This window comes from Mirounga leonina, unplaced genomic scaffold (assembly GCF_011800145.1).
Source record: "Mirounga leonina isolate KUSES-001 unplaced genomic scaffold, KU_Mleo_1.0 Mir_125, whole genome shotgun sequence".
NCBI classification, from domain to species: domain Eukaryota; kingdom Metazoa; phylum Chordata; class Mammalia; order Carnivora; family Phocidae; genus Mirounga; species Mirounga leonina.
The window spans coordinates 18,237,908-18,264,999 of record NW_023270305.1 but is presented as its reverse complement, the minus strand read 5'-3'; the positions used below and the strand labels follow the sequence as shown (position 1 = coordinate 18,264,999).

At 38.0% G+C, this 27,092-nt stretch overlaps 1 long non-coding RNA gene across 1 annotated transcript in view; it reads left to right on the top strand.

The window, feature by feature from the left end:
- Positions 1-10,931: 10,931 nt before the first annotated feature.
- The window catches only part of LOC118007744, a 56,540-nt gene continuing 40,379 nt past the window's right edge, over positions 10,932-27,092 (top strand). The window contains exon 1 of the long non-coding RNA XR_004678475.1: positions 10,932-13,909. This is a non-coding gene — a long non-coding RNA (uncharacterized LOC118007744). The remainder of the gene's footprint in view (positions 13,910-27,092) is intronic.

Here is a 27,092-nt window from a genome sequence, read left to right as displayed (position 1 = left end):
GAGAGACACAGCGAGAGAGGGAACACAAGCAGGGGGAGTGGGAGAGGGAGAAGCAGGCTTCCCGCGGAGCAGGGAGCCTGATGCGGGGCTGGATCCCAGGACCCTGGGATCATGACCTGAGCTTAAGGCAGATGCTTAATGACAGCCACCCAGGCGCCCCTCAGCTTGTCAATTTCTACAAAAATTCCTGCTGGGAATTTGGGAAGATTTGACACCTTAACAATATTGAGTTGTCTAACCCAGAAACAGCATATGTCTCCATTTATTTGGATCTTCTTAATTTCTCTCAGCTATATTCTTTATTTTTTAGCATACAAGTCTTTCATATTTTTGGTCAGATTTATCCCTAAGTACTTCATATATCTTGATGGTATTATTGTTAAATTTTAATTTCAACTGTTTGTTGCTAGTGTATAGAAATAGTTTTTGTGTGTATTGCTCTTGTGTTCTGCAACCTTACTTAAACTCATTTATTAGTTCTAGTAGCTTTGTTGTAGATTCTATTAGATTTTCTACATAGATGATTACACTGTCTCAAATAAAGAAAGTTTTACTTCTTTCTTTCTAATCTGTATGCCTTTAATTTCTTTTTGTTGCTTGGTTCCACTGGCTAGAAACTCCAGTACCATGTTGCATAAAAGTTGTGAGAGCAGATGTCTTTGTCTTGTTCCTGAACTTAGGTGAATGCATTCAGGTTTTCACCATCAACTATGCTGTTAGCTGTAGGTTTTTTGGTAGATGCTCTTTATGAGGTGAGGAAGTTTCCTTCTTCATCCTAGTTTGCTAAGAGTTTTTTTTTTTTTAATTTTATTATGTTATGTTAATCACCATACATTACATCATTAGTTTTTGATGTAGTGTTCCATGATTCATTGTTTGTGCATAACACCCAGTGCTCCATGCAGAACGTGCCCTCTTTAATACCCATCACCGGGCTAACCCATTCCCCACCCCCCTCCCCTCTAGAACCCTCAGTTTGTTTCTCAGAGTCCATAGTCTCTCATGGTTCATCTCCTTAGTTTTTGATGTAGTGTCCCATGATTCGTTGTTTCCGTGTAACACCCAGTGCGCCATTCAATAAGTGCCCTCTTTAATACCCACCACCAGGCTAACCCATCCCCCCACCCCCCTCTCCTCTAGAACCCTCAGTTTGTTTCTCAGAGTCCATAGACTCTCATGGTTTGTCTCCCCCTCTCATTTCCCCCCCTTCATTTTTCCCTTCCTACTATCCTCTTTTTTTTTTTTTTAACATATAATGTAGAGTTTTTTGTTTGTTTGTTTTTTAACAGGAATGGATATTGCATTTTGTCAAAAGCTTTTTCTGAGTCTGTTAAGGTGATCATATGATTTGTCTTTTTTAGATTTGTTAGTATGGTGAATTGTATTGGTGGATTTTTTGAATCAATTTATTTTCTGGGGAAGACCCACTTGGTCATGGTACATTACTATTTTTTTAATTGTTGGAGTGTAATTGCTAAATTTTGTTTAGAATTTTTGCATGTATATTTATGAGGGATATTGATATGTAGTTTTCTTTTCCTGCAATGTCTCTTTTTGGTATCAGGGTAATGCAGGCCTCATAGAATGAGTTTTGGGAAGTATTCTCTTATCCTCAATTTTCTGAAAGTTTGTGTAGAATTGTTATTGGCTTTCTTCCTAAATTTTACCATTGAGGCATCTATATCTAGAGATTTTTAGTTGGTAGGTTTTTAACTATAAATTCCATTTCTTTAATAGACATGACTCTCAGGTTATCTATTTCTTCATAAGTGAACTTTCATAAATTGACAAATAAAGAATTTTTCAATTTCACCTAAGTTGTAAATTTTTTTGACATAAAGTTGTTCATAATAGTTATTTTTTATCCTTTTAATTTTATGGAATCTGTGGTGATGTTACATTTTTCTTTTTGGTAATTAGCAATTGGTATGCTCTTTTTCTCCTTATTAGTGTAACTAGGGTTTGTCAATTTTATTGAACTTCTCAAAGAACCAGCTTTTGGTTTAGTTGATTTTATCTATTAGTTCTGTTTTCTATTTGTTTGATTTCTGCTTTGATCTTAATTATTTCATTACTTCTGATTGTTTAATTTGCTCTTATTTTCTGTTTTCTTTTCATGGAAGCTGAGGTCATTGATTTGTGAATCTCCTTTTTTCTACTATAGACATTTAATGCTATAATTTTTCCCCTAAGAACTGTGTTAGCAGCATCTCACAAATTCTTTTATGTTCAGCTTTAACTTTCATTTAGTTCAAAATACTTTATGTTTACCTATTTGATTTTTTTGTGTGTGAATAAAGTTTTATTGGAACACAGTCACACCCATTTACCTATTTGAGTTTTTGCTTTGACTCTTGGGTTATTTATAATTGGCTTTTAGTTTTAAAATATTTGAGCATTTTCCAGATAACTTTCTGTTACTTATTTCTGTTTTGATTCCATATGGTCACAAAACATAATTTCGTATGACTTGAATTATTTTAAATATATTGAGACTAGTTTCATGGCTCCAAACATGGCCTTTCTCAGTAAATGTTGTGTTTATAATTTAATATAGTATGTATTTTGCTTTTTTGGGGTGGGTGCCCTATAAATATCAATCAGTTCAATTTGGTTGATAGTGTTGTTCAAATCTCCTGTATCCTTACTGATTTTCTTTCAGCCTGTTTTTTTCAATTATTGAGAGATGGGTATTGAAATATTTGGCTATCATTGTGTATTTCTTTTTGCAATTTGTATATTTCTCTTTGCAATTCTTTCAGTTCTTACTTAACATATTTTAAAGTTCTGTTCTTAGGTATGTTTAGATTGCTTTGCCCTCTTGAAAAACTGACACCTTTATCATTAGGAAATGTCCTTCTTTATCTATGACAATATTCTTTACCTTAAAATCTGCTTTTTGTAGTAGTAACATAGCCATTCCAACTTTCTTTTGACTTCTGTTAGTGTCGTTAGTCTGTTTCCATCTGTGACAGTTAATTTTTTGTGTCAACCTAGCTAGGTGATGGTGCCCAGTTTTTGGTAAAACACTAGTCTAGATGTTGCTGTAAAGGTATTTTGTAGATATGATTAACATTTACAACCAGTTGACTTTAAAATATTTTTTGAAATTTTTAAAGTTTGTTTGTTTGTTTTTAAGTAATCTCTATGCCCAACATGGGGCCTGAACTCACAACCCCGAGATCAAGAGTCACATGCTTTTCCAACTAAGCCAGTCAGGCACCCCTCCAATCAGTTGACTTTAAGTAAAGATTACTCTCCATAATATGGTTAGCGCCTCAGCTAATCAATTGAAGACATTAAGAGCAAAACAGGTTTTCTGGAGAAGAAGGAATTCTGACACAAGACTGTAATAGAAATTCTGTCTGAGTTTCTGGCCTGCTGGCCTAGTCTGTGAATTTCCAACTCAAGACTGCAACATCAACTCTTACTTGAATTTCCAGCCTGCTGCTCTGCCCTATGGTTTCTAGACTTGCCATCCTTCATATACATGTGAGCCTGTTCCCCAAAATAAATATCTCTGTCTCTCTTTCTTTCTCTCTCTCTTTGGGTGATCTCTCACTACCTAAATAGAAAAAGAGGGAAAATAGAACAAAGAACAAATAGGACAAAGAAAATAAATAGCAAAATGACAGACTTAAGCGTAACCATATCAATATTAACATTAAATGTAAATATTCTAAAAAAAACAATTAAAATATAGAGATTGCCAAATTGCATAAAAAAATCAAGACCCAATTATATTCTGCCTTTAGTAATGTACCTAAAATATAAAGACACAAATAGATTAAAAGTAAAAGAATGTTGTATCAGTCTGGGCTCTTCAGAAAAAATATAATCAATAGGATATCTTTCTCTTTGTCTATCAGACTTTAAAATGAACGTTTCTACTGTATTACCTAATTTCTGTAGATATCCTTTATTAATTTAAGGTTTTAAAATGTATAATAAATGCACAATTTTGTTAAATGATTTTTAAAAAATCTGTTGAGATAATCACATAGTGTTCTGCTTTGCATCTGTGTTTTGAGTAGTTAGTATATTGTTTTCTTTCTGGACTGTACTTATTCTGCATTGGCATAACAATTATCCTGGCTTCTTAGAAAGAGATGGGACACTCTCTCTTTTTATATGCTCTATAAATATTTCTGGGCTCAGTGGCTTATTTTAGCAGCAAATGTTTTTGTTTTTTTTAATGTGTTTTTATATGGTTATTTTGCTAACTTTTCAAAAAAGTGAAGAAAGATTTATTATATCTTTCTTTTAAACTTCTTTATTGAGATATAATTCAGATACCATAAAAGCCACACATTTGAAGAATACAATGTAATGGTTTTAGTATATTCAGAGTTGTACAATATAATGGGTTGAATGGTATCCCCCAAAAGATAGATCCACCCAGAACCTCAGAATCTGGTCTTATTTGGAGTAGGTGCCTTGGAACTGTAACTAGGGTGAGGATCTCAAGATGAGATCACTGTGGATTAGGGTGGGCCCTAAATCTGGTGATGAGCATCCTCATGAGAGCAGAAAAGAAAAGACACAGGGAAAGATGGGGCCAGCCATGTGATGATAGGGGTAAAGAATGGAGTGATGCATCTACAAGCCAAGGAATGTCAAGGAAGGACAGAGCCATCAGAAAGTTGGAGAGAAGCATGGGACAGAGTCTCCTTCAGACTCCAGTAGGAACCAATGCTGCTGAGACCTTGATCTCAGACTTCTGGACTCCAGAGCTCTGATACAATTCACTTCTATTTTCCTTAAGATTTTATTTATGTATCTATCAGATGGAGAGAGAGAGTAACAAGCAGGGGGAGCGGCAGGCAGAGGGAGAAGCAGGCACCCTGCTAGGCAAGGAGCCTTGTGCGGGACTCAATCCCAGGACCCTGGGATCATGACCTGAGCCAAAGGCAGATGTTTAACCAACTGAGCCACACAGGCATCTCTCACTTATATTGTTTTAAGCCACCACATTTGTGGTAATTTGTTTTGGAAGCCCCAGGAAACTAATGCAGATTTTGGCACTGGGAAGCAGCAAACAATACCTAAACAAATACCTCACAAATACCTAAAACTGTGGGGTTGGCTTTGGAATGGAGTAATTAGCAGAAGGTAGAAGAATTTTTAGGTGCATGATAGAAAAAGCCTAGATTGGGGCACCTGGTTGGCTCAGTCATTGAGCATCTGCCTTAGGCTCAGGTCATGATCCCAGGGTTCCGGGATCAAGCCCCACATTGGGCTCCCTGCTCAGTGGGAAGCCTGCTTCTCCATCTCCCACTCCCCCTGCTTGTGTTCCCTTCTCACTGTGTCTCTCTCTGTCAAATAAATAAATAAAATCTTAAAAAAAAGAAAGAAAGAAAGAGAAAGCCTAGATTACCAAGATGTGAATGTTAACGGTGATTCTATTGAGAGTTCAGAAGAAAGTGAAGAGCATGGTAGAGAAAGTTTCTTTCATCTCAGGAGTACATATATCGTCATGAAGAGAATGCTAGTAGAAATATGAATGTTAAGGTGCTTCTGGTGACATCTCAAAAGAAAATGAGGAGCATGTTACTGGAAGCTGGAGGAAAAGCAGTCTTTATTATAAAGTGGCAGAAGACTTGGCTGAATTGTGTTCTACTCTTGAGATGAAGTCAGAACTTATAAGCAATGAATGTAGATATTTAACTAAGGAGATTTTAGCAAAGGAAGGTGAAGCCTTGTTTCTTCTTGCTGCTTAGAGTAAAATGTGAGAGGAATGAAATAAACTGAAGAGAGATTTGTTAAACAAAGTGGAACCAGCGCTTGATGATTTGAAGTGTTCTTGGCCTATCTGGATTGCAAAGGATGCTAAAATTAGGAAGCTTATTATTGGAAAAGCATGCTCTAGAGAGAAGTCCAAGGGTATGACTGGTCAACATTTTGTTGAAGAGATTAAGTGTGTGATTCATGTAAACCATCAGCTATCCCAGCAGAAATTAGGAATACAAATGAGGTTATCCAGGAAGGATCTGTAGAGACCCACTTATCTAATGATGTGGATCCCCATGACATACACAGGAAGCCTACAAGGCTTTTGAGAATATTGTCCTATTCTCAAAGCTGCTACTGTGAGTCCACAGGCTTAAAAAGGCTGAATTGTGGGCCTAGACACTCAGTTATTGATTTGAAGTCTTCTTTTTCAATATAGGTATTTGTAGCTATACATTTCCCTCTGAGCACTGCCTTAGCTGCATCTCATAACTGTTGGTAACTTGCCTTTTTAAATTTTTCATTCATCTCAAGGTATTTTCTAATTTCCCTTGTGATATTTTCTTTGCTTTTTGGTTATTTTCAAGGTTGTTATTTTATTATTTTATTATTTTTATTTTTAAAGATTTTATTTATTTATTTGACAGAGAGATACACAGCGGGAGAGGGAACACAAGCAGGAGGAGTGGGAGAGGGAGAAGCAGGCTTCCCGCTCAGCAGAGAGCCTAATGTGGGGCTCGATCCCAGGACCCTGGGACCATGATCTGATCTGAAGGCAGACGCTTAACCATCTGAGCCACCCAGGTGCCCCTCAAGTTTGTTATTTTAATTTCCACACTATTTGTCAGTTTTCCAAATGTTGTTGTGTGTTGATTTCTAATTTAATGCCATTGTGGTCAGGGAACATACTTTGGATAATTTCAAACTTTGAGGCTTGTCTTGTGACATACATATGTTTTACTCTAGAGGATATTTTATGTGCACTGGGGAAAATGTATATTCTGCTGTTGTTGAGAGGAGTGTTCTATAGATGTCTGTTATGTGTAGCTGGCTTGTAGTGTTGTTTGAGTCTTCTATTTTCTTGTTGATCTTCTGACTAGTTGGACATATCCTGCCTGTCTTTGTTTACCTGTGGCCTTGGGCCACACTAGATAGTTTATACTGAAAATGTGATTTATGGTGGGTGCCTCAGGCCAAGTAGTATCAGTTGACATCTGAAGGGGCTGACGACTGAGTAACTAAGGTCAGCCACATTACCTTTGCTGATTTCAATCTCTATCTTTTAGCTTTAACAAACTGTAATCATGAGTATAAAAGTCTACAATTAAGTTCCAATGAACATGAACAAAGTACTAAACACATAAGAAAACCAGTCATTGTGGATGAGGGTCAGCAAAAACAACAAAATGTGAAGCCATACCAACAGATATGGAAATCATTGGATGTAGACTATAAAAAAGAGGAGTGTTTAATACCTTTAAGTAAATGAAAGAGGACTTTAAAATATTAATAAGGAAAGAAACTATCAAGAAATGACCAGGCAGATTTGAAGAGGAATCAAAGTACATTTTTTCTTTAAATAAGAAGATGCAATTTAAATAGAACATAAAATATAATGTTAAAAAGATTTAATAAAAATATAAAGAATTACTATGAATTCAATCAATCTAACAGCATAAAAGCAAATTCTAGACGAAATAAGGAAATAATGTAATCATTAAAATTTGGTGGTGGAAAAAAGGAAGGGGATATATAGAAAGTGAAAGGAAGTAGAAGTGGGGGTGATACTAAAAATGTTATTTATGAACCAGTATGGCATGGGCACCAACCAATCACAATGGACATTGGCCATTGTAGAAGTAGGATCCTGAGGGTCATCTGCTGTGCCAGAGATTGGTGTTTTGTTGCATGAGGAGGTTTGGGAGTTCCAGAAGAGTGGCAGGGAAGACACTTTGATTTTTGTTTTGTTTTGTTTTTTAAATTTAAATTATCATTTTATTTACTTAAGTTTCAAGTTCAAAAATTTCCTTAAACTTTTAAAAAATATTTTATTTATTTATTTATTTGAGAGAGAGCATGTGCATGAGCGGGGGGAGGGGTAGAGGCAGAGAGAGAATCCCAAGCAGACTCTTGCTGAATGCGGAACCCAATGAGGGGCTTGATCCCACGACCCTAAGATCATGACCTGAGCCAAAACCAAGAGTTGGACACTTAACCGATTAAGCTACCCAGTAGCCCCCCAAAATCTTCTGAAACTGTTAAACTCACTTCACATAGCTTATTACTCTTTTATCATTCTTTCTTTTTTTAACAATCACTTTTTAAAAATTTTATTTCATTATTATTTTTTTCATCCTTGTAAATGTACTCGTTAATCCCCATCACCTATTTCACCCATCCTCCCTACCCACCTCCTCTGGTAATCATCAGTTTGCTTTCTATAGTTAAGAGTCTATTTCTGGGTTTGTCTCTCTCTCTTTTTTTTCTTTGCTTGTTTATTTTGTTTCTTATATTCCACATGAGTGAGATCATATGTCTTTCTCTGACTGGCTTATTTCACTTAGCATTATACATTCTAGTCCTATCCATGTTGTTGCAAATGGCAAGATTTCATTCTTTTTTATCACTGGATAATATTCCATCATATATATATATATTATATATATATATTATATATATAATATATATATTATATATATATATATTATATATATATAATATACATAAAAGTGCCACATTTTCTTTATCCATTCATCTATTGATGAACACTTGGACTGTTTCCACAATTTGGCTATTATAAATAATGCTGCTAAACATAGGGGTGCACATATCCCTTCAAATTAGTGTTTTTGTATTTTTGGATAAATGCCTAGTAGTGTTATTTTTAATTTTTTGAGAAATCTCCATGCTGTCTTTCACAGTGGCTTTACCAGTTTGCACTTCCACCAAAAGAGGGTTCCTTTTTCCTCACATCCTCAGCAACACTTGTTGTTTCTTGTGTTGTTAATATTAGTCTTTCTGACAAGTGTGAGGTGATAGCTCATTGTAGTTTTGATTTACATTTCCCTGATGATCAATGATGTTGAGCATCTTTTCTTGTGTCTGTTGGCCGTCTGTATTTCTTCTTTGGAAAAATGGGTGTTCAGATACCCTGTCCCTTTTTAGTCAGACTGTATCTTTTTCTTTTTCTTTTTTTTTTGCTATTGAGTCATATGAGTTTTTTTTTAAATTTTTATTTTATTTTATTATGTTATGTTAGACACCATACAATACATCATTAGTTTTTGATGTAGTGATCCATGATTCATTGTTTTCATATAACACCCAGAGTTATATGAGTTCTTTAAATATTTTGGATACTAGCCCCTTATCAGATATATGATTTGCAAACTCCCATTCAATAGGTTGTCTTTTTATTTTGTTGATTTATTTGGAATCTTGAAGCTAGGAAACCAAAGCCAATAAACTCCACCAGATTTTACTTTGAATATCTATAAATTTGCATAAATTCCTCTTTTTTTTTTTTTTTTTTAGGTCTCCCAAATAGCCTAAGTCTCTTGGCCTTATTTCTGCCTTGTAAAAAATAATCAGAACAACATTCCTTTAATTTAAGAGACTTCATTATCCAATTTATTAATACCCTTGGGAGATAGAAAAACATTATACATTCACAGAGGTAAAGCCTTTCCAATTACAGACATACAGACATACAAATTGCTTAAAACTCCAATCCTATAATGTCAACCACAGTTCAAGAATTGAAAGAGAAACACCAAAACATTGTGGTCTAGATAGCAAACAGCTGTTTTCCTTCCCAGTGAGCATGAAAAAATAAACAAATAAAAACAAACAAACAACAACCAAATTCTCTGTCTTCTTTCACTCGATGAAAAAAAATGGTCTTTGTTAATAGAATCTATTAACTCAATTTTGGAGATCACCAAATGGTCATACATTCAAATGAAATTACCAGTTTTTGCTGACACCAAGAAGGAATAATTTCTCAGCCACAAATTCAACATACACACACATATATGCAATTAGTAGAAAGAGAAAATGCTAACTAGAGAAATGGAGAGTCAATGAAGTTCAACTTTTACTGTTGCTTGGCATTCACCTCTGGGAGCAAAGAGAATATGTGCCTAGGCTTAAGCTACTTACTGGGTACACTTCCTAATAATACAGTTTACTTAGTTCTGTCAGGTAAATTCTCTGGGCATCTTGGTGGAAGACCTCCAGAAAGAGAATTTTCAAAAAGGTAAAATCATGATTCCAATACAAATGTAAAATGAACGTGTGTCAAGATTTTATTAAGCCCATTTATTAATGAGGGAGCCAGTAAGCTATCACAACCAGTTCCTTCTTCCCAATAATGAACAAAAAATCCCCCAAAATTCAGACTGGGGTCTCCCTGGTCTGCCTGAAGTCATTTATACCCAAATTTGAACTAATCATTATGGCTAGGAAATGGAATGCTTTGATTGTTCATGAGTTGGGTCTATGCCCACACATGGACTGAGAATGGGGGAGGTGTGGTTCCCCAACAAAAAATGGGGCATTGTTATTGACAATAGGAAGGAAGATGGATGCTGGGCACACAAAACAACAGGCGTCCACTCTGTCAGTATTTGGCTGGGTAAGAGAGTAGAAAGGCTGGAGATTGGAAACCTAATTTTTTACTATCATATTGTAGGCCATCTAAAAATGGAGAGTCTGATAAGAGAGATATTATAGATCTTGGTTTGGCCAAACTTGGCAAAAGGACTAATATTGGAGGAAAAATGTCAATGTCTTCTAGCCTGTGGGTCTGGGATGATTATGGGAGTCATAATAAAAATGTACAACACAAAGGAAGAGCAGATGTGGGGGATAAGATGATGAATGCAGTCTAAACACTTAAAATGTGTTGGGACATGGGTGTATTTCCAGGCTTAGTCAAAGAAGCTAACAGAGCAGAAAAAAGTGAGATAAAAAAGAAATTGTTGGAGGGGCTTCTGGGTGGCTCAGCTGGTTAAGCACCCGACTCTTGATCTTGACTTAGGTCATGAGATGGAGCCCCGCATCAGCTCTGTGCTCAATGCAGAGTCTGTTTGGGATTCTCTCTCTCCTTCTTCCTCTGCTCCTTTCCCAGCCAGTGTTCTCTCTCTCTCTCTCAAATTAAAAAAAAGTAAATAAATAAAAAGAATCTTAAAAAAAAAAAGAAAAGAAATTTTTGGAGCAAGAGGTCAGCAGAGATGGAATTAACTGGAAGCGTTGGTATTGCAAATGGGTTGATATGATATTCCTTTAGAAGCAAAAGAGAAAGGTCAGAGGATAGCTAAAGATCTGGAAACATTTTGAAATGGGAGGCAGAGAAATTGCAGAAGTTTATGTGGGATGACTCCAAATTCCTTAGAGGAGGATGAAGAGACAGAGGTGGATTTACCATGAACCTAATGATGCCTAAAGCTCTGGAACCCTTATTTTCATGGGCCTCTCCCATTTCTAGTGATGTGTTCATATGTTTTTATAGAATTTGCCAAACTAAGATATTTAAACTGCAGTTGGTTTAGATTGATGTTTCTTTCCACTTCAGCTTCTTCTTTGTCACACCTTGCCCTCATCTGGATTGGCAATGAAATGGCAAAAGCATTTTTGGGATCTGGTTAATGGAAGTTGAGTTGGGGCTATGTTAAACTTGGGTTTAGTGGGATATATTTGTTTTGTTCTCAGTTACTTCTGTGTATAGTTAAGCAATTTCTAGCAATCTTGGTATAGGAATAGCTTCCGGAATACTCTGTCAACCATTGAATTAACTTAATCTGGCATCATAACATGTAGGTACAGGACCAAAGATCATAGGCCAACATGAACATTTTCTATGGTGCTTGCCATCAGAAGTATGTGGATGGTGGAAGAGAAACAAACTTTGAAAAATATGGAGTCAGAAGCTAATCTGTAGGAGTTTCTTCCATATCTTATAGGTTATATCTGAAAGAAAATTAACAGAGGTTTTTCCTAAATTTGACAATGATCCTAAAAATTTGTGTGACATAAACAATAACAGAATTAGGAAATTGAAAGAAACTTTTAAAAATATCAATTAAAACCCTCCAGAAATTTATCAACCATGCTAAGGGAAAGACTGAATTATCTTTTTGTTCTCTCTGTAGAAAATAATATTATAAAGACATTATTATATGAAGAGATGATCAAAGAGTATGCAGGCAAAAAATTGTAAGAAAAAGTATTATAGAGGTGTGTCAGGCAATTAATTACTAAAAACATTGTGTAATGTTTCTATATATTATGACATTGTGGTATTTTCCACTTTTAAAACATTTGTGCTCTGTGTTATTTCTTATGAACACAAAATATTGTATTCACAGTTTTGTATTCTTTTCCTTAAAGAATTCCTCTCCCTAAGTTGTGTAAGCTTTAGGTCATGTGTGCATTTGGAGGTGGGGTGTGGGAGAATGCCATGTGAGTTTCTATTTGAGGGCTTAAAGAGAGTGGAAAAAAGTCTGGAGTGAAGACTGTACAGCTGGGCTGGCGAGTCAACCGAGGAAGAGAGATGAAGGGGCAGGAGAGCTGCCCTGGAGGTCTAGCTGTGGCTGGATAGAGTATCTTTGCGATATGAAGAACACCAGATGATCCCTTGTAAAACAGCATGGTGCCATTATAGATTTTGAGTGTAGATCAATGTCAGATTAAGATTTTAAAAATGGATCTGACAGCTGATAAAAGGACTATAACTAGCTCCTCTGGCAGAATTTCATGCATCCTTTGATAACTCATTAACATGTCATCCTGAGATGATCTCACCTTTCACTGGGCTTTTGCCTTATCCATTACTGCTTTATCTCTTGTTGACACACCTGCACTTACAATGTTGGGATTCACAGTTTATGAGTCATTTGCTGTTGTTCCACTGATGCATAGACTCCTCCATGGGGATAGGTCTCTTTTCTCTCTTGGGATGTTTTGGACCAGACACATGATCTGATCTCAATTAGTGTTCTAGAAGCATTCTTGACGGCTAGGGCCGCTTCTTTCTGCTGGGGCAAATGTTTGGGACCCAATCTGAAGTGTTGATGCTGGTGAGTAGAGAGGAAACACCATTTTGCCTCTAAGCAGTCCTTCCCAAAGTCTAGGAAACTAACCCAGTGGGTGGCCCAGTGGGTAAGTCTTTGAAATGCAAAGGAGAGGTATTGCTTCAACAATGCACCAAGTGGAGACTAATGATTGAACTTGTAGTCCATCGGATTACTAATGTAGCTCTTGATAAGGTTCCAGGAGAGCTTCTACAAATGTTGCTTCATTTGATTGAGCTCCCATTCTGCTTCTGTTTATAATATCTTACTGTTTTCTTTACCAGAGAGTTCAGAACATAAGTTTCTCTCCACAGTAAACACAGGACCACGAAAAATTGACAGAAAAGGAGAGTGGAGAAAGTGGATTAGATAGATATGGGATGAAGTAATAAAAGTGTAGTTAAGATTTGTTCAGTGGTTAATGTGTGCCAGACATTGTGATAGCTTGCATATACAATACCTATCTATCTATCGATCGATCTATCATCTACTCTTATCTATTCATCCATATCTATCTATATTTATCTATCTATCTTCATCTCCACTTAGTTTTCACAGTAGCATATGAGACAGATACTCTTACTATCTCCCTTTTACATGTGAGATAACTGCATCTTAGAGAAACTTAGTAACCTGCCAAGGTCACACAGTAAGAAAGTGTCCAAGCCAGGATGCAGACCCAAGTATGTCTGACTCCAGATCCCATTCTCTTTTACCCCCATGAGAGGCTGAGAGGTTGGTAGATGGAGATGAGCTTGGGTGGGTGTAGATAGGGCACAGTAGTAGGTATGAAAGAGAATATCATGGGGCAAAAAACCTGGTATCAACTTTTGGTGACAATTTGAAACTATATCGCAAGTAATTTGTGCTACTAATTATTTGTTATTACTAATAATGCAATGTTTGTGAATGACTTACATGAAGATAAATTAGAGCAGATTTTACTATCACTCTTAATATTACTCTTACTTGGATTCTGCTATGTTCACTTTAAGTTAGAAAGAAAGTACTGGATTTACAGATGGGTGTTCCTTTGAAGGACTGGAGTTCCAGATGAAGTGATCCAAGAGGTACATTGACTATCATGGAATTTAAGTGGAAACCAGGTAAGAACCACCAGAGTGAAGATGCTGTGTGCAGAAGGATGTTGCAACTCTTGTGCATATGCTCTCAAATCTCCTTTCCATTGGGTTCCAGACTCTTTAATAGAGGTGGGAGTTGTTTATATCTGGGAGCAAAACTCTATGCAGAAAGTAGTTTGACCCATGCACAGGGCAGGAACCAAAGTAGACACAGAGGTCAGAAGCAACCAGGTTGAAGCTGCTACCTATTAAGCTGTACGACTCTGAGCAAGTCACTTAGCTTTCCCCAGCTTTAGTTCCCTTTTCTTAGTGTGGGTAATGGTTGGTATACTTGATTCACAGGCTCGTTGCAAGAACCAAAGGAGATTGTGACCTCTAGCTGTGATTGCTCTTTGAAAATCTGGTAGCAAGAAAGACCTTTAATTTCAGTGGGCTAAGGTCCCTGGAAAATGGCATCCTGATAGCATGTTGGAATGACCTTAACTCACAAGTCTCTTCCTTCATCCCTCCCACACACTAACACACACATTTTCAGGGACCCCTCCACCCAAGCCTCTGCTTCCCAAATGCTTGAACACACCACTTTCCCAACAAAAACTATTAGGAATATTTTAGAGGAGTTGAAGTCCCTGACAGGGCTGGGCCCCAATTTTGGTAACATGCTAATAGGATGTTTGAGAATTAGTTCTGAAAGTCATTACTTTCCCCCTAAATGGAATTTTTCCTGGGAGGCCATAAAAATGGAAAGATTAAAATTTTTTACTAGGTTGATCAGTAAACCTGATCCTCTGGCTTGATACATCACAAACAAGAAAATAATAAAAGGCATTTAAACAGAGGCTTTTTGCCAGGGGTCTTCTCAACACATTGTAAAACATTAGGACATGACAAGTAAGAGACTGGGATCAGCTGTGCCTGTAAACTAGCACTCATTCACAGACTGTGCATTCAGGGCAGGAGAAAACTTGAAGGGCATGGGGGGTTGCATAATCAGGCCTTGTGAGCCAGCAAGAGCGCACTCTGGGCTGGGCTTCTGCCCTGAGCCTTGTTGGCTGTTCTAGTGTCCTCTACCAAGGAAAATCGGAGTCTAGCTTGCTCATGGCTGCTCTGACCAGCAGCTTCAGGCTCCATCTGTTCCTAATACTGAGGACATCCCAAATGCTGGGCATGACATCTTACCCAGTGCCTACAGCCCTTTAAATTCAGTCTGTAAGAAGACAAGACTGAAAGAATGATGTTATCAATAAAAATGGAGATTTCCTTTGGAGGAAGTTGGAAAGTTCAGACTGTGATAATATTTCATACGTCATTCAGTTTACATTTGTTGGCTCTTTTTCATGGTCCATCCCATGTAACTGGATGAGAGCTAGGATAGAAAGGGATGCTTTCTCTCACCCCCACTCAACACTGTTTTGCCCATATTTTATCATAGCATTTACCATTGATGTGGCTTTCCACTAGACTATAAATCTATTGAGTGCTTGATGTGTTAGGCTTCAATGAATGTTTGCCTTTATATTCTCCACCTGACCAGGCTGATGAATTCCTCTAGATTTAAAAACCATCTTCTCATTGATAAAATTTTATCCTAGATTATATGATCTCTCCTTAGCAGTTATCTACTTGATACATTCATGAATTTCTCATAGAAATTTCAAAGTCAAAATGTAAAAAATGCCAACAGAAGTTTATTCCCCACCAACCTGCCCTTCGTGACACCCACCCTCAAGTTTTTTCTTATCTCAGTGAGTGACACCACATCTACTCACTTATTCAAACTGGAAACGGGGAAGTCACGTGTGGTTCTTTCCTTTCTCTGACTCAGACATTCAATTTGCCATCAAGGCCATGTCCCAGATGTGTCTCAAATTCTTCTACTTTGCTTCATTATTTTAGTCTGAGTCACCATCACCTCTTATCTGGATACAAGAGGCTCCTGAATGGTCTTCTTGTTTGTATTCTTATTCCCACTAACCCATCCTCCCATTCTCTACACAATATTCTTTTTTGTTTTGTTTTGTTTTCACACTCTTATCTACTTCTCATCTTCCTTTGTTAGTTTTAAGCAAATCTCAGACACCTTAATTTTCATCCATAAACATTATAGATCTATGTACATATATGTGTATATGGGTATAGTGTAATATATATATGCACACATATTCCTTTTCGGTAAACTTAACCACAATAGTATTATTTACTTAAAAATGTAATAATACTTAAAAATACCATCAGTTACTTTTGAGCCACTATTCAAATTTTCAACTATATCATAAATTTCATAGTTTTAACAGTTTTTAAAATATCAGAATCCCAATAAGATCTATGCATTGTGATTCTTTGATATGTCTCATAAATCTATTTTAATCTCTAGGTCCACCAATCCTCTTTTTTTCCCCTGTAATTTATTTGGTAAAGAAATCAAGTTGTTTCTCATGACTGTCTCGCAGTCTGGATTTTTCTCATTGCATCTTTTTTAAAAAAATTAATTAATTAATTAATTTTTATTCTTATGTTAATCCCCATACATTACATCATTACTTTTAGATGAAGTGTTCCATGATTCATTGTTTGTGCATAACACCCAGTGCTCCATGCAGAATGTGCCCTCCTCAATACACACCACCAGGCTAACCCATCCTCCCACCCCCCTCCCCTCCAGAATCCTGTTTGTTTTTCAGAGTCCATCGTCTCTCATGGTTCGTCTACCCCTCCGATTTCCCCTGCTTCATTCTTCCCCTCCTGCTACCTTCTTCTTCTTCTTTTTTTTTTTCTTAACATATATTGCATTATTTGTTTCAGAGGTACAGATCTGAGATTCAACAGTCTTGCACAATTCACAGCGCTTACCAGAGCACATACCCTCCCCAGTGTCTATCACCCAGTCACCCCATCCCTCCCACCCCACCCCCACTCCAGCAACCCTCAGTTTGTTTCCTGCGATTAAGAATTCCTCATATCAGTGAGGTCATATGATACATATCTTTCTCTGTTTGACTTATTTCACTCAACATAATACCCTCCAGTTCCATCCCCGTCGTTGCAAATGGCAAGATCTCATTCCTTTTGATGGCTGCATAATATTCCATTGTATATATATACCACCTCTTCTTTATCCATTCATCTGTCGATGGACATCTTGGCTCTTTCCATAGTTTGGCTATTGTGGACATTGCTGCTATAAACATCGGGGTGCACGTACCCCTTCGGATCCCTACTTTTGTATCTTTGGGGTAAATACCCAGTAGTGCAATTGCTGGATCATATGGTAGCTCTATTTTCAACTTTTTGAGGAACCTCCATACAGTTTTCCAGAGTGGCTGCACCAGCTTGCATTCCCACCAACAGTGTAGGAGGGTTCCCCTTTCTCCACATCCCTGCCAACATCTGTCATTTCCTGACTTGTTAATTTTAGCCATTCTCACTGGTGTGAGGTGGTATCTCATTGAGGTTTTGATTTGGATTTCCCTGATGCCGAGCGATATTGAGCACTTTTTCATGTGTCTGTTGGCCATTTGGATGTCTTCTTTGGAAAAATGTCTGTTCATGTCTTCTGCCCATTTCTTGATTGGATTCTTTGTTCTTTGAGTGTTGAGTTTAAGAAGTTCTTTATAGATTTTGGATACTAGCCCTTTATCAGATAATGTCATTTGCAAATATCTTCTCCCATTCTGTCGGTTGTCTTTTGGTTTTGTTGACTGTTTCCTTTGCTTTGCAAAAGCTTTTTATCTTGATGAAGTCCCAATAGTTCATTTTTGCCCTTGCTTCCCTTGCCTTTGGCGATAGGAAGAAGCTGCTTTGGCTGAGGTCAAAGAGGTTGCTGCCTGTGTTCTCCTTTAGGATTTTGATGGACTCCTGTCTCACATTGAGGTCTTTCAACCACTTGGAGTCTATTTTTGTGTGTGGTGTAAGGAAATGGTCCAGTTTCATTCTTCTGCATGTGGCTATCCAATTTTCCCAACACCATTTGTTGAAGAGACTGTCTTTGTTCCATTGGACATTCTTTCCTGCTTTGTCAAAGATGAGTTGACCATAGAGTTGAGGGTCCATTTCTGGGCTCTCTATTCTGTTCCATTGATCTATGTGTCTGTTTTTGTGCCAGTACATGCTGTCTTGATGATGACAGCTTTGTAATAGAACTGGAAGTCTGGAACTGTGATGCCACCAGCTTTGCTTTTCTTTTTCAACATTCCTCTGGCTATCCGGGGTCTTTTCTGGTTCCATCCAAATTTTAGGATTATTTGTTCCATTTCTTTGAAAAAAGTGGATGGTATTTTGATGGGGATTGCATTGAATGTGTAGATTGCTCTAGGTAGCATTGACATCTTCACAATATTTGTTCTTCCAATCCATGAGCATGGAACGTTTTTCCATTTCTTTGTGTCTTCCTCAATTTCTTTCATGAGTATTTTATAGTTTTCTGAGTACAGATCCTTTGTCTCTTTGGTTAGATTTATTCCTAGGTATCTTATGGTTTTGGGTGCAATTGTAAATGGGATTGACTCCTTAATTTCTCTTTCTTCTGTATTGTTGTTGGTGTATAGGAATGCCACTGACTTCTGTGCATTGATTTTATATCCTGCCACTTTACTGAATTCCTGTATGAGTTCTAGCAGTTTTGGGGTGGAGTCTTTTGGGTTTTCCACATAAAGTATCATATCATCTGCAAAGAGTGAGAGTTTGACTTCTTCTTTGCCAATTTGGATGCCTTTGATTTCTTTTTGTTGTCTGATTGCTGTGGCTAGACTTCCAATATTATGTTGAATAGCAGTGGTGATAATGGACATCCCTGCCGTGTTCCTGACCTTAGGGGGAAAGGTCTCAGTTTTTCCCCATTGAGAATGATATTCGCTGTAAGTTTTTCATAGATGGCTTTTATGATATTGAGGTATGTACCCTCGATCCCTATACTCTGAACAGTTTTGATCAAGAAAGGATGCTGTACTTTGTCAAAAGCTTTTTCTGCATCTATTGAGAGGATCCTATGATTCTTGTTCTTTCTTTTGTTAATGTATTGTATCACATTGATTGATTTGTGGATGTTGAACGAACCTTGCAGCCCAGGGATAAATCCCACTTGGTCATGGTGAATAATCCTTTTAATGTACTGTTGGATCCTATTGGCTAGTATTTTGGTGAGAATTTTTGCATCCATGTTCATCAGGGATATTGGTCTGTAATTCTCCTTTTTGATGGGGTCTTTGTCTGGTTTGGGGATCAAGGTAATGCTGGCCTCATAAAATGAGTTTGGAAGTTTTCCTTCCATTTCTATCTTTTGGAACAGTTTCAGAAGAATAGGTATTAATTCTTCTTGAAATGTTTGGTAGGATTCCCCTGGGAAGCCATCTGGCCCTGGGCTCTTGTTTATTGGGAGATATTTGATGACTGCTTCAATTTCCTTAGTGGTTATAGGTCTGTTCAGGTTTTCTATTTCATCCTGGTTCAGTTTTGGTAGTTGATACATCTCTAGAATGCCTCCATTTCTTCCAGGTTATCTAATTTGCTGGCATAGAGTTGCTCATAATATGTTCTTATAATTGTTTGTATTTCTTTGGTGTTGGTTGTGATCTCTCCTCTTTCATTCATGATTTTGTTGATTTGGGTCATTTCTCTTCTCTTTTTGATAAGTCTGGCCAGGGGTTTATCAATCTTGTTAATTCTTTCAAAGAACCAGCTGTAGTTTCGTTGATCTGTTCTACTGTTCTTTTAGTTTCTATTTCATTGATTTCTGCTCTGATCTTTATTATTTCTCTTCTCCTGCTGGGTTTAGGCTTTATTTGCTGTTCTTTCTCCAGCTCCTTTAGGTGTAGGGTTAGGTTGTGTACTTGAGACCTTTCTTGTTTCTTGAGGAAGGCTTCTATTGCTATATACTTTCCTCTTAGGACTGCCTTTGCTGCATCCCAAAGATTTTGAATAGTTGTGTTTTCATTTTCATTGGTTTCCATGTATTTTTTTAATTCTTCTTTAATTTCCTGGTTGACCCATTCATTCTTCAGTAGGATGCTCTTTAGCCTCCATGTATTTGAGTTCTTTCCGACTTTCCTCTTGTGATTGAGTTCTAGTTTCAAAGCATTGTGGTCTGAAAATAGGCAGGGAATGATCCCAATCTTTTGGTACCGGTTGAGACCTGATTTATGACCTAGGATGTGATCTATTCTGGAGAATGTTCCATGGGCACTAGAGAAGAATGTGTATGCCGTTGCTTTGGGGTGGAATGTTCTGAATAGGTCTGTGAAGTTCATTTGGTCCAGTGTGTCATTTAAAGTCTTTATTTCCTTGTTGATCTTTTGCTTAGACGATCTGTCCATTTCAGTGAGGGGGGTGTTAAAGTCCCCCACTATTATTGTATTGTTGTCGATGTGTTTCTTTGCTTTTGTTATTAATTGCCTTATATAATTGGCTTCTCCCATGTTAGGGGCATAGATATTTACAATTATTAGATCTTCTTGTTGCATAGATCCTTTAAGTAGGATATAATGTCCTTCCTCATCTCTTATTACAGTCTTTGATTTAAAATCTAATTTGTCTGATATAAGGATTGCCACCCCAGCTTTCTTTTGGTGTCCATTAGCATGGTAAATGGTTTTCCACCCCCTCACACTCAATCTGGGGGTGTCTTTGGTTCTAAAATGAGTCTCTTGCAGACAGCATATAGATGTGTCTTGTTTTTTAATCCAGTCTGATAGCCTGTGTCTTTTGATTGGGGCATTTAGCCCATTTACATTCAGGGTAACTATTGAAAGATAGGAATTTAGTGCCATTGTATTGCCTGTAAGGTGACTGTTACTGTATATTGTCTGTGTTCCTTTCTGGTCTATGTTGCTTTTAGGCTCTCTCTTTGTTTAGAGGACCCCTTTCAAGATTTCCTGTAGGGCTGGTTTCATGTTTGCAAATTCCTTTAGTTTTTGTTTGTCCTGGAAGCTTTTTATCCCTCCTTCAATTTTCAATGACAGCCTAGCTGGATATAGTATTCTTGGCTGCATATTTTTCTCATTTAGTGCTCTGAATATATCCTGCCAGTCCTTTCTGGCCTGCCAGGTCTCTGTGGATAGGTGTGTTGCCAATCTAATGTTTCTACCATTGTAGGTTACAGATCTCTTCTCCCGAGCTGCTTTCAGGATTTTCTCTTTGTCTATGAGACTCGTAAGTTTTACTATTAGATGTCGGGGTGTTGACCTATTTTTATTGATTTTGAGAGGGGTTGTCTGTGCTTCCTGGATTTTGATGCCTGTTTCCTTCCCCAAATTAGGGAAGTTCTCTGCTATAGTTTGGTCCAATATACCTTCTGCCCCTCTCTCTCTTTCTTCTTCTTCTGGGATCCCAATTATTCTAATGTTGTTTCGTCTTATGGTATCGCTTATCTCTCGAATTCTGCCCTCGTGATCCAGTAGTTGTTTATCTCTCTTTTTCTCAGCTTCTTTATTTTCCATCATTTCATCTTCTATATTACTGATTCTCTCTTCTGCCTCATTTATTCTAGCAGTTAGCGCCTCCATTTTTGATTGCACCTCATTAATAGCCTTTTTGATTTCTACTTGGTTGGATTTTAGTTCTTTTACTTCTCCAGAAAGGGTTTCTCTAATAACTTCCATATTTTTTTCAAGCCCAGCTAGTATCTTTAAAGTGATGATTCTGAACTCTAGATCTGACATCGTACTAATGTCTGTATTGAGTAGGTCCCTGGCAGTCGGTACTACCTCTTGTTCTTTTTGTTGAGGTGACTTTTTCCATCTCGTCATTTTGTGCAGAGGAGAATAGATTAATGAGAGAACAAAATGCTAGCAGAGTAACAACGTCCCCAGAAAATATACTCTAAACAAATCAGAAAAGACCTGAAGCAGTGGGAAAAGAAAGGGAAAGAGAGAAAAAAGAAAAAAAAAAAAAAGAAAAAGATAAAGATAAAGATAAAAACAAAAACAAACAAAACAAAACAAAACAACAACAACAAAAAACCAGAATGTGATCAAATATGATCAGGCTGGTATATAGATCAGTGCCACACACTAGATTTGGGGTGTATTTTGGTCTTTTAGGAGAAAGTGCCTCCCAAAATTTTAAAGAAAGAAAAACTTATATATGTACAAAAATAAGGGTTGATATGATGAAGGGATGGAATATAACTGTAAAGATGGAAATTATAAAAAATTTTATAAAAGGAATTGATAAGAAGTTGTTTGGAAAAAGAAAGAAGAGGATTTAAAAATAGAAAAAAGAAAAAAAAAGGGAGAGGATGTGATCAGGCAGGGGAATAGAAAACACCATATACTAGAGATTTAGGGTATATTTTAATTTGTTAGAAGAAACTATCTCAAAATTTTAAAGAGAGAACAACTTATATATATAAGCCAAAAATATGGGTAACTACTATGAAGGGATAGAATATGACTCTAAAAATGAAAAATAAAAATGTTTTTTTTAAAAAAAGGGATTGATAAGATGTTAGTTGAAAAAGGGAAAAAGAAAAATTCAAAAAGAAAAAAAAAGAAAAAAAGACAGTTAAAAAAAAATTAACTTTGAAAGACTAAAGAATCATGGTAAAAAAGCCATGATTTCTATGTGCAGTATTCCCCTAGCGCTGGAGTTCTGCCGTTCTCATTGATCGGTAAACTTGGTCTTGGCTGGCTGTTCTCGCTGATCTTCTGGGGAGGGGCCTGTTGCCGTGGTTTCCAAATGTCTCCGCCGGAGGCAGAATTGCCCCGCCCTTGCCCCCTCCCAGCGAAGTCATCCGCTCGGGTTTGCTCTCCAGGGCTTTTGTTCCCTGCGAGCTTTCCGTACAGCTTTGGAGGCGGAGAGTGAAAATGACGGCCTCCCAATCTCCGCCCCGAGGAGCCGAGAACTCGGGGCCCCGCTCCTCAGTGAGCCCCAGAGAAAAGCCGCCAGTCACTCCCGTCTCCCCAGTCTCCGGCCGCACTCCGTGCTCACCCGGCCTGTGACCGCGCGTTTCTATCTCTGGCACCTGACCCGGGGTGGAGTCTCCAAACCCAGCAGATCCCTGCGGTGCACTCCCGCGCGGCTCCTCCCGGGGGAGGAAGGTGAGTCTCCCCGGATCTGCCGCTTGTCGGGTCCCTGCTGGAGGAGCAGTGGCCCGACTGTGCCGCGGATCACGGTTTATGGCCACCCCGAGCTGAGACCCCGCGCCTGGGCTCCACCTCTGCAGCCGGCTTCCCCGCTCCGATACCTGGGAGCTCTGCCGCACTCAGGCACCCCCGGTCTTTCTGTGACCCCGAGGGCCCTGAGACCACACTGTCCCGGAGGGTTCCAGCCCCCGCTTAGCCACCAGAGTGACGTCCCTCAGCGGAGCAGACTTTTAAAAGTTCCGATTTTGTGCTCCGCGGCTCTATCACTTGCCAGAAGCGGCCAATGGAGGCCCCTCCCCCGCCGTCTATCCTCCCGAATATTGCCTCGGATTCACTTTCCCGCACGTCCTACCTTCCAGAAAGTGGTCGCTTTTCTGTTGAGAGAGCTGTTGCTATTTTTTTCTTTGATCTCCTGTTGGGTTTGTAGGTGTTCAGAATGGTTTGATCCCTATCCAGCTGAATTCCTGAGAGGAGACGAAATCCAGGTCTCCTACTCCTCCGCCATCGTGCTCCGCCCCTGCGCTGTCTTTTTAAATACAGCAAACTTCACGGTCACCTCTGAGCCTGCCGAACCCCTTTCTCCTTCATATCTCTTATTGCATCTTTATGATATATTTAAACCTGTCCCTTTGTCTTCAGTATTTCTTATAGATTGGTAGATAGATCTAGAGGTTTGACTAGATTAAGGTTTGAGTTTTTAGAGATGACTACCCCATAGTGGCATTGTGTTTTTCCACTAGGAGACTTGTGATGTCTAGTTGTCCCTCTTTTTGTCATATTAGCAGATATTAATTCAATACTCAGATTCATTACTTCATTAGGAGTTATAAGACAATGATATTCAAATTATTATTTCTTTTTCATTAATTAGATGGGCTACATCTATAAAGAGAAATGTCCTCTAATCTACTTTTTGGAGAGCAATGTTACCAGAATGACAAGGAATCTGGCTTTGGCAATATCCCTCCCTCTGAAGACAACTAAAAAAGCTGGACAGAAAAAAATATAGTCTTTTTTTTTTTTTAAGATTTTATTTATTTGACAAAGAGACACAGCAAGAGAGGGAACACAAGCAGGGGGAGTGGGAGAGGGAGAAGCAGGCTTCCCGCCGAGCAGGGAGCCCAATGTGGGGCTCAATCCCAGGACCCTGGGGCCATGACCTGTGCCGAAGGCAGACGCTCAATCACCGAGCCACCCAGGCGCACCCCCCAAAAAAGTCTTAAAGTAACAATGAGGGGCGCCTGGGTGGCTCAGTTGGTTAAGTGACCGCCTTCAGCTCAGGTCATGATCCCGGAGTTCCAGGATCAAGTCCCGCATCGGGCTCCCTGCTCAGCAGGGTGTCTGCTTCTCCCTCTGACCCTCCATGCTCTCATGCTCTCTTTCTCATTCTGCCTCTCAAATAAATAAATAAATAAATAAATAAATTTTTAAAAATTAACAATGAGGAAAAGCAATAATTATGAGACAGTTCTGAGAGATGAACCTCAGCTGCTTCTGCCCTGGAGGTGTTCAATAGACACCTCCAGGGCAGAGCCACATTTTTGACAGTTTAGTGTGGGAAGGGGACAAGAGTTAGTCAGGAGGTTGAGACCCTGAAGAATTGCACTGTTCAAAAATGTTCTTGCCCTGGGGGCACGTGACCATTCCAGGGAAAAGGATGAAAGACAGAGACAAGGATTGGAGTCCAGCACCCTCCAAGGGGGAAAAAAACTTGAAACATTCCCTACTCAGGCCTGAGAACTCAACAGGATGTGCCTTGGGAATGGGGATATGACTTTACTTTGGGAGGTCATCTTGGTGACTCAGAAAACCTTGGTTCCCAGTAGCTAGGACCCTCAGGTACCTGGTAAAAGGAGAAAAAACAAAAATACCTCTCTGAAGGAGATAAGACCATCTAAGGTCATCTAAGGTCTCAAATTATTTCTGTAGATAATTAAAAAAAGAAAAGGTCTGAAAACTATCAGAAACCATGAGATACATAGGGGCGCCTGGGTGGCTCAGTTGGTTAAGCGACTGCCTTCGGCTCAGGTCATGATCCTGGAGTCCCAGGATCGAGTCCCGCATCGGGCTCCCTGCTCAGCAGGGAGTCTGCTTCTCCCTCTGACCCTCACCCCTCTCATGGTCTCTCTCTCAAATAAATAAATAAAATCTTTAAAAAAAAAAAAAAAGAAACAATGAGATACACCAATGGATAAAACAATGGAAGCCAGAACCAGCAAAAAAACACAAACCACAGAGATGCCAGTTTCAGAATTATCAGATATGGGCTACAGAACTACTATACTTACTAAATTCATGGAGATAAATTTGAAATGTGAACATTCCAGCAGGGAGCTAGATACTATAAAGAGTGAAACTCAATGTTTCCCTTCCAACATCAGGAACAATTTCAAAAAGTGTATTTGCTCTTGTCACTCCTATTTATCGTTGTACTAGAGGTTCTAGCAAGGGCAATTAGGATAAGTAAGTAAATAAGTAAATAAATAGCATCTGGATTGGAAAGGAAGAAGTAAAATTATCTCTATCCATAGATAAAGTGATCTTGTGTATAGAAAATCCTAAGGAACCCACAAAAAAACTATTAGGACTAAACAAGTTCATCAAGGTTGCAGGATATAAGATCAATACATAAAAATCAATTGCATTTCATACACTAACAATGAGCATTCTGAAAATAAAATTGAGAAAACAATTCAATTTATAATGGCATCAAAAAGAGTAAAATAGATACAAATTTAACAAAAGAAGTGCAAAATTCATACACTGAAAACTGCAAAACATGGGCTGAAGAAATGAAAAAAATTTAAGTGAATGGAAAAATATTCCATGTTCATGGATTGGAATACTTAATGTTGTTAAGATATCAATATTCCTTAAATTTATCTACAAATTCAACACAATCCCTATCCAAATCCTAGCTGGCTTTTTTCCAGAAATGGACAAGTTGATCTTAAAATTCATATGGGAATAATTAAGAGTATACTTACCTTGATGCGCACTGAATAATATATGGAATTGTTGAACTACTATATTGTACACTTGAAACAAATATAACACTGTATGTTAACTACACTGGAATTAAAAAAAAAACATGAAAAAACAATTCATATGGCAACGCAAGGGGCTCATAATAACCAAAACAAACTAGAAAAAGAACAAAGTTGTAGGACTCATACTCTCTGATTTAAAACATTACTACAAAGCTGAGTAATGAGGATAGACATGTTGATCAATGGAATAGAAATGCAAATACAGAAATAATACCCTACATTCTGGTAAATTGACTTTTGACAAAAGTATCAAAATAATTCAATGGTAAAAGGATAATCTTTTCAAAACATGTTACTGGGACAATTGGAAATCCACATGCAAAGGAATGAATTTATACTCTGAGTTAACTCAAAACGGATCATAAAAATTAAATGTTAGAGCTAAAACTACAAAACTCTTAGAAATAATAGGAGTAACTCTTCATGGTCTTGGATTAGCCAATAATTTCTAAAATATGACACAAAACGCATAACAAAAAAACAGATAAATTGGACCTCACCAAATTTTTAAAAGGATTTTATTTATTTATTTGACACAGAGAGAGAGCAAGCGAGCACAAGCATGGGGAGTGGGAGAGGGAGAAGCAGGCTCCTGGCTAAGCAGGGAACCCAATGCGGGGCTCTATCTCAGGACCCTGGGATCATGACCTGAGCCAAAGGGAGATGCTTAACCACCAAAGGAGGTTATCTTTACATTAAGATAAACATTAAGAGAGTGAAAAATGTGTGTGTAACTTGCACACTGATAGATGGAAAACAGAATGATAAAAAATAATTAATTCAAAGGAAGGCATGAAAGGAGAGCCTTAGGAACAAAGAACAGGTGGCTTAAATAGAAGGATACAAGAAAATGATAGGTTTAAATCCAACTGGGCTAGCGCTAGGACCTAAAGGGACCAAGTGTTCCAGTTAAAAGATGAAAGTTTTTCTAGATAGAATTTAAGAAATATCCACTATAGGTTGTTTATAAGAGAAAGATTAAAAACACAAGGTTTTAAAAAGGTTGAAAATAAGTGAACAAAGATACCATGGGAAAAACTACAAGAACACTGGTGTAGCTATTATCAGGCAAGTGGACTT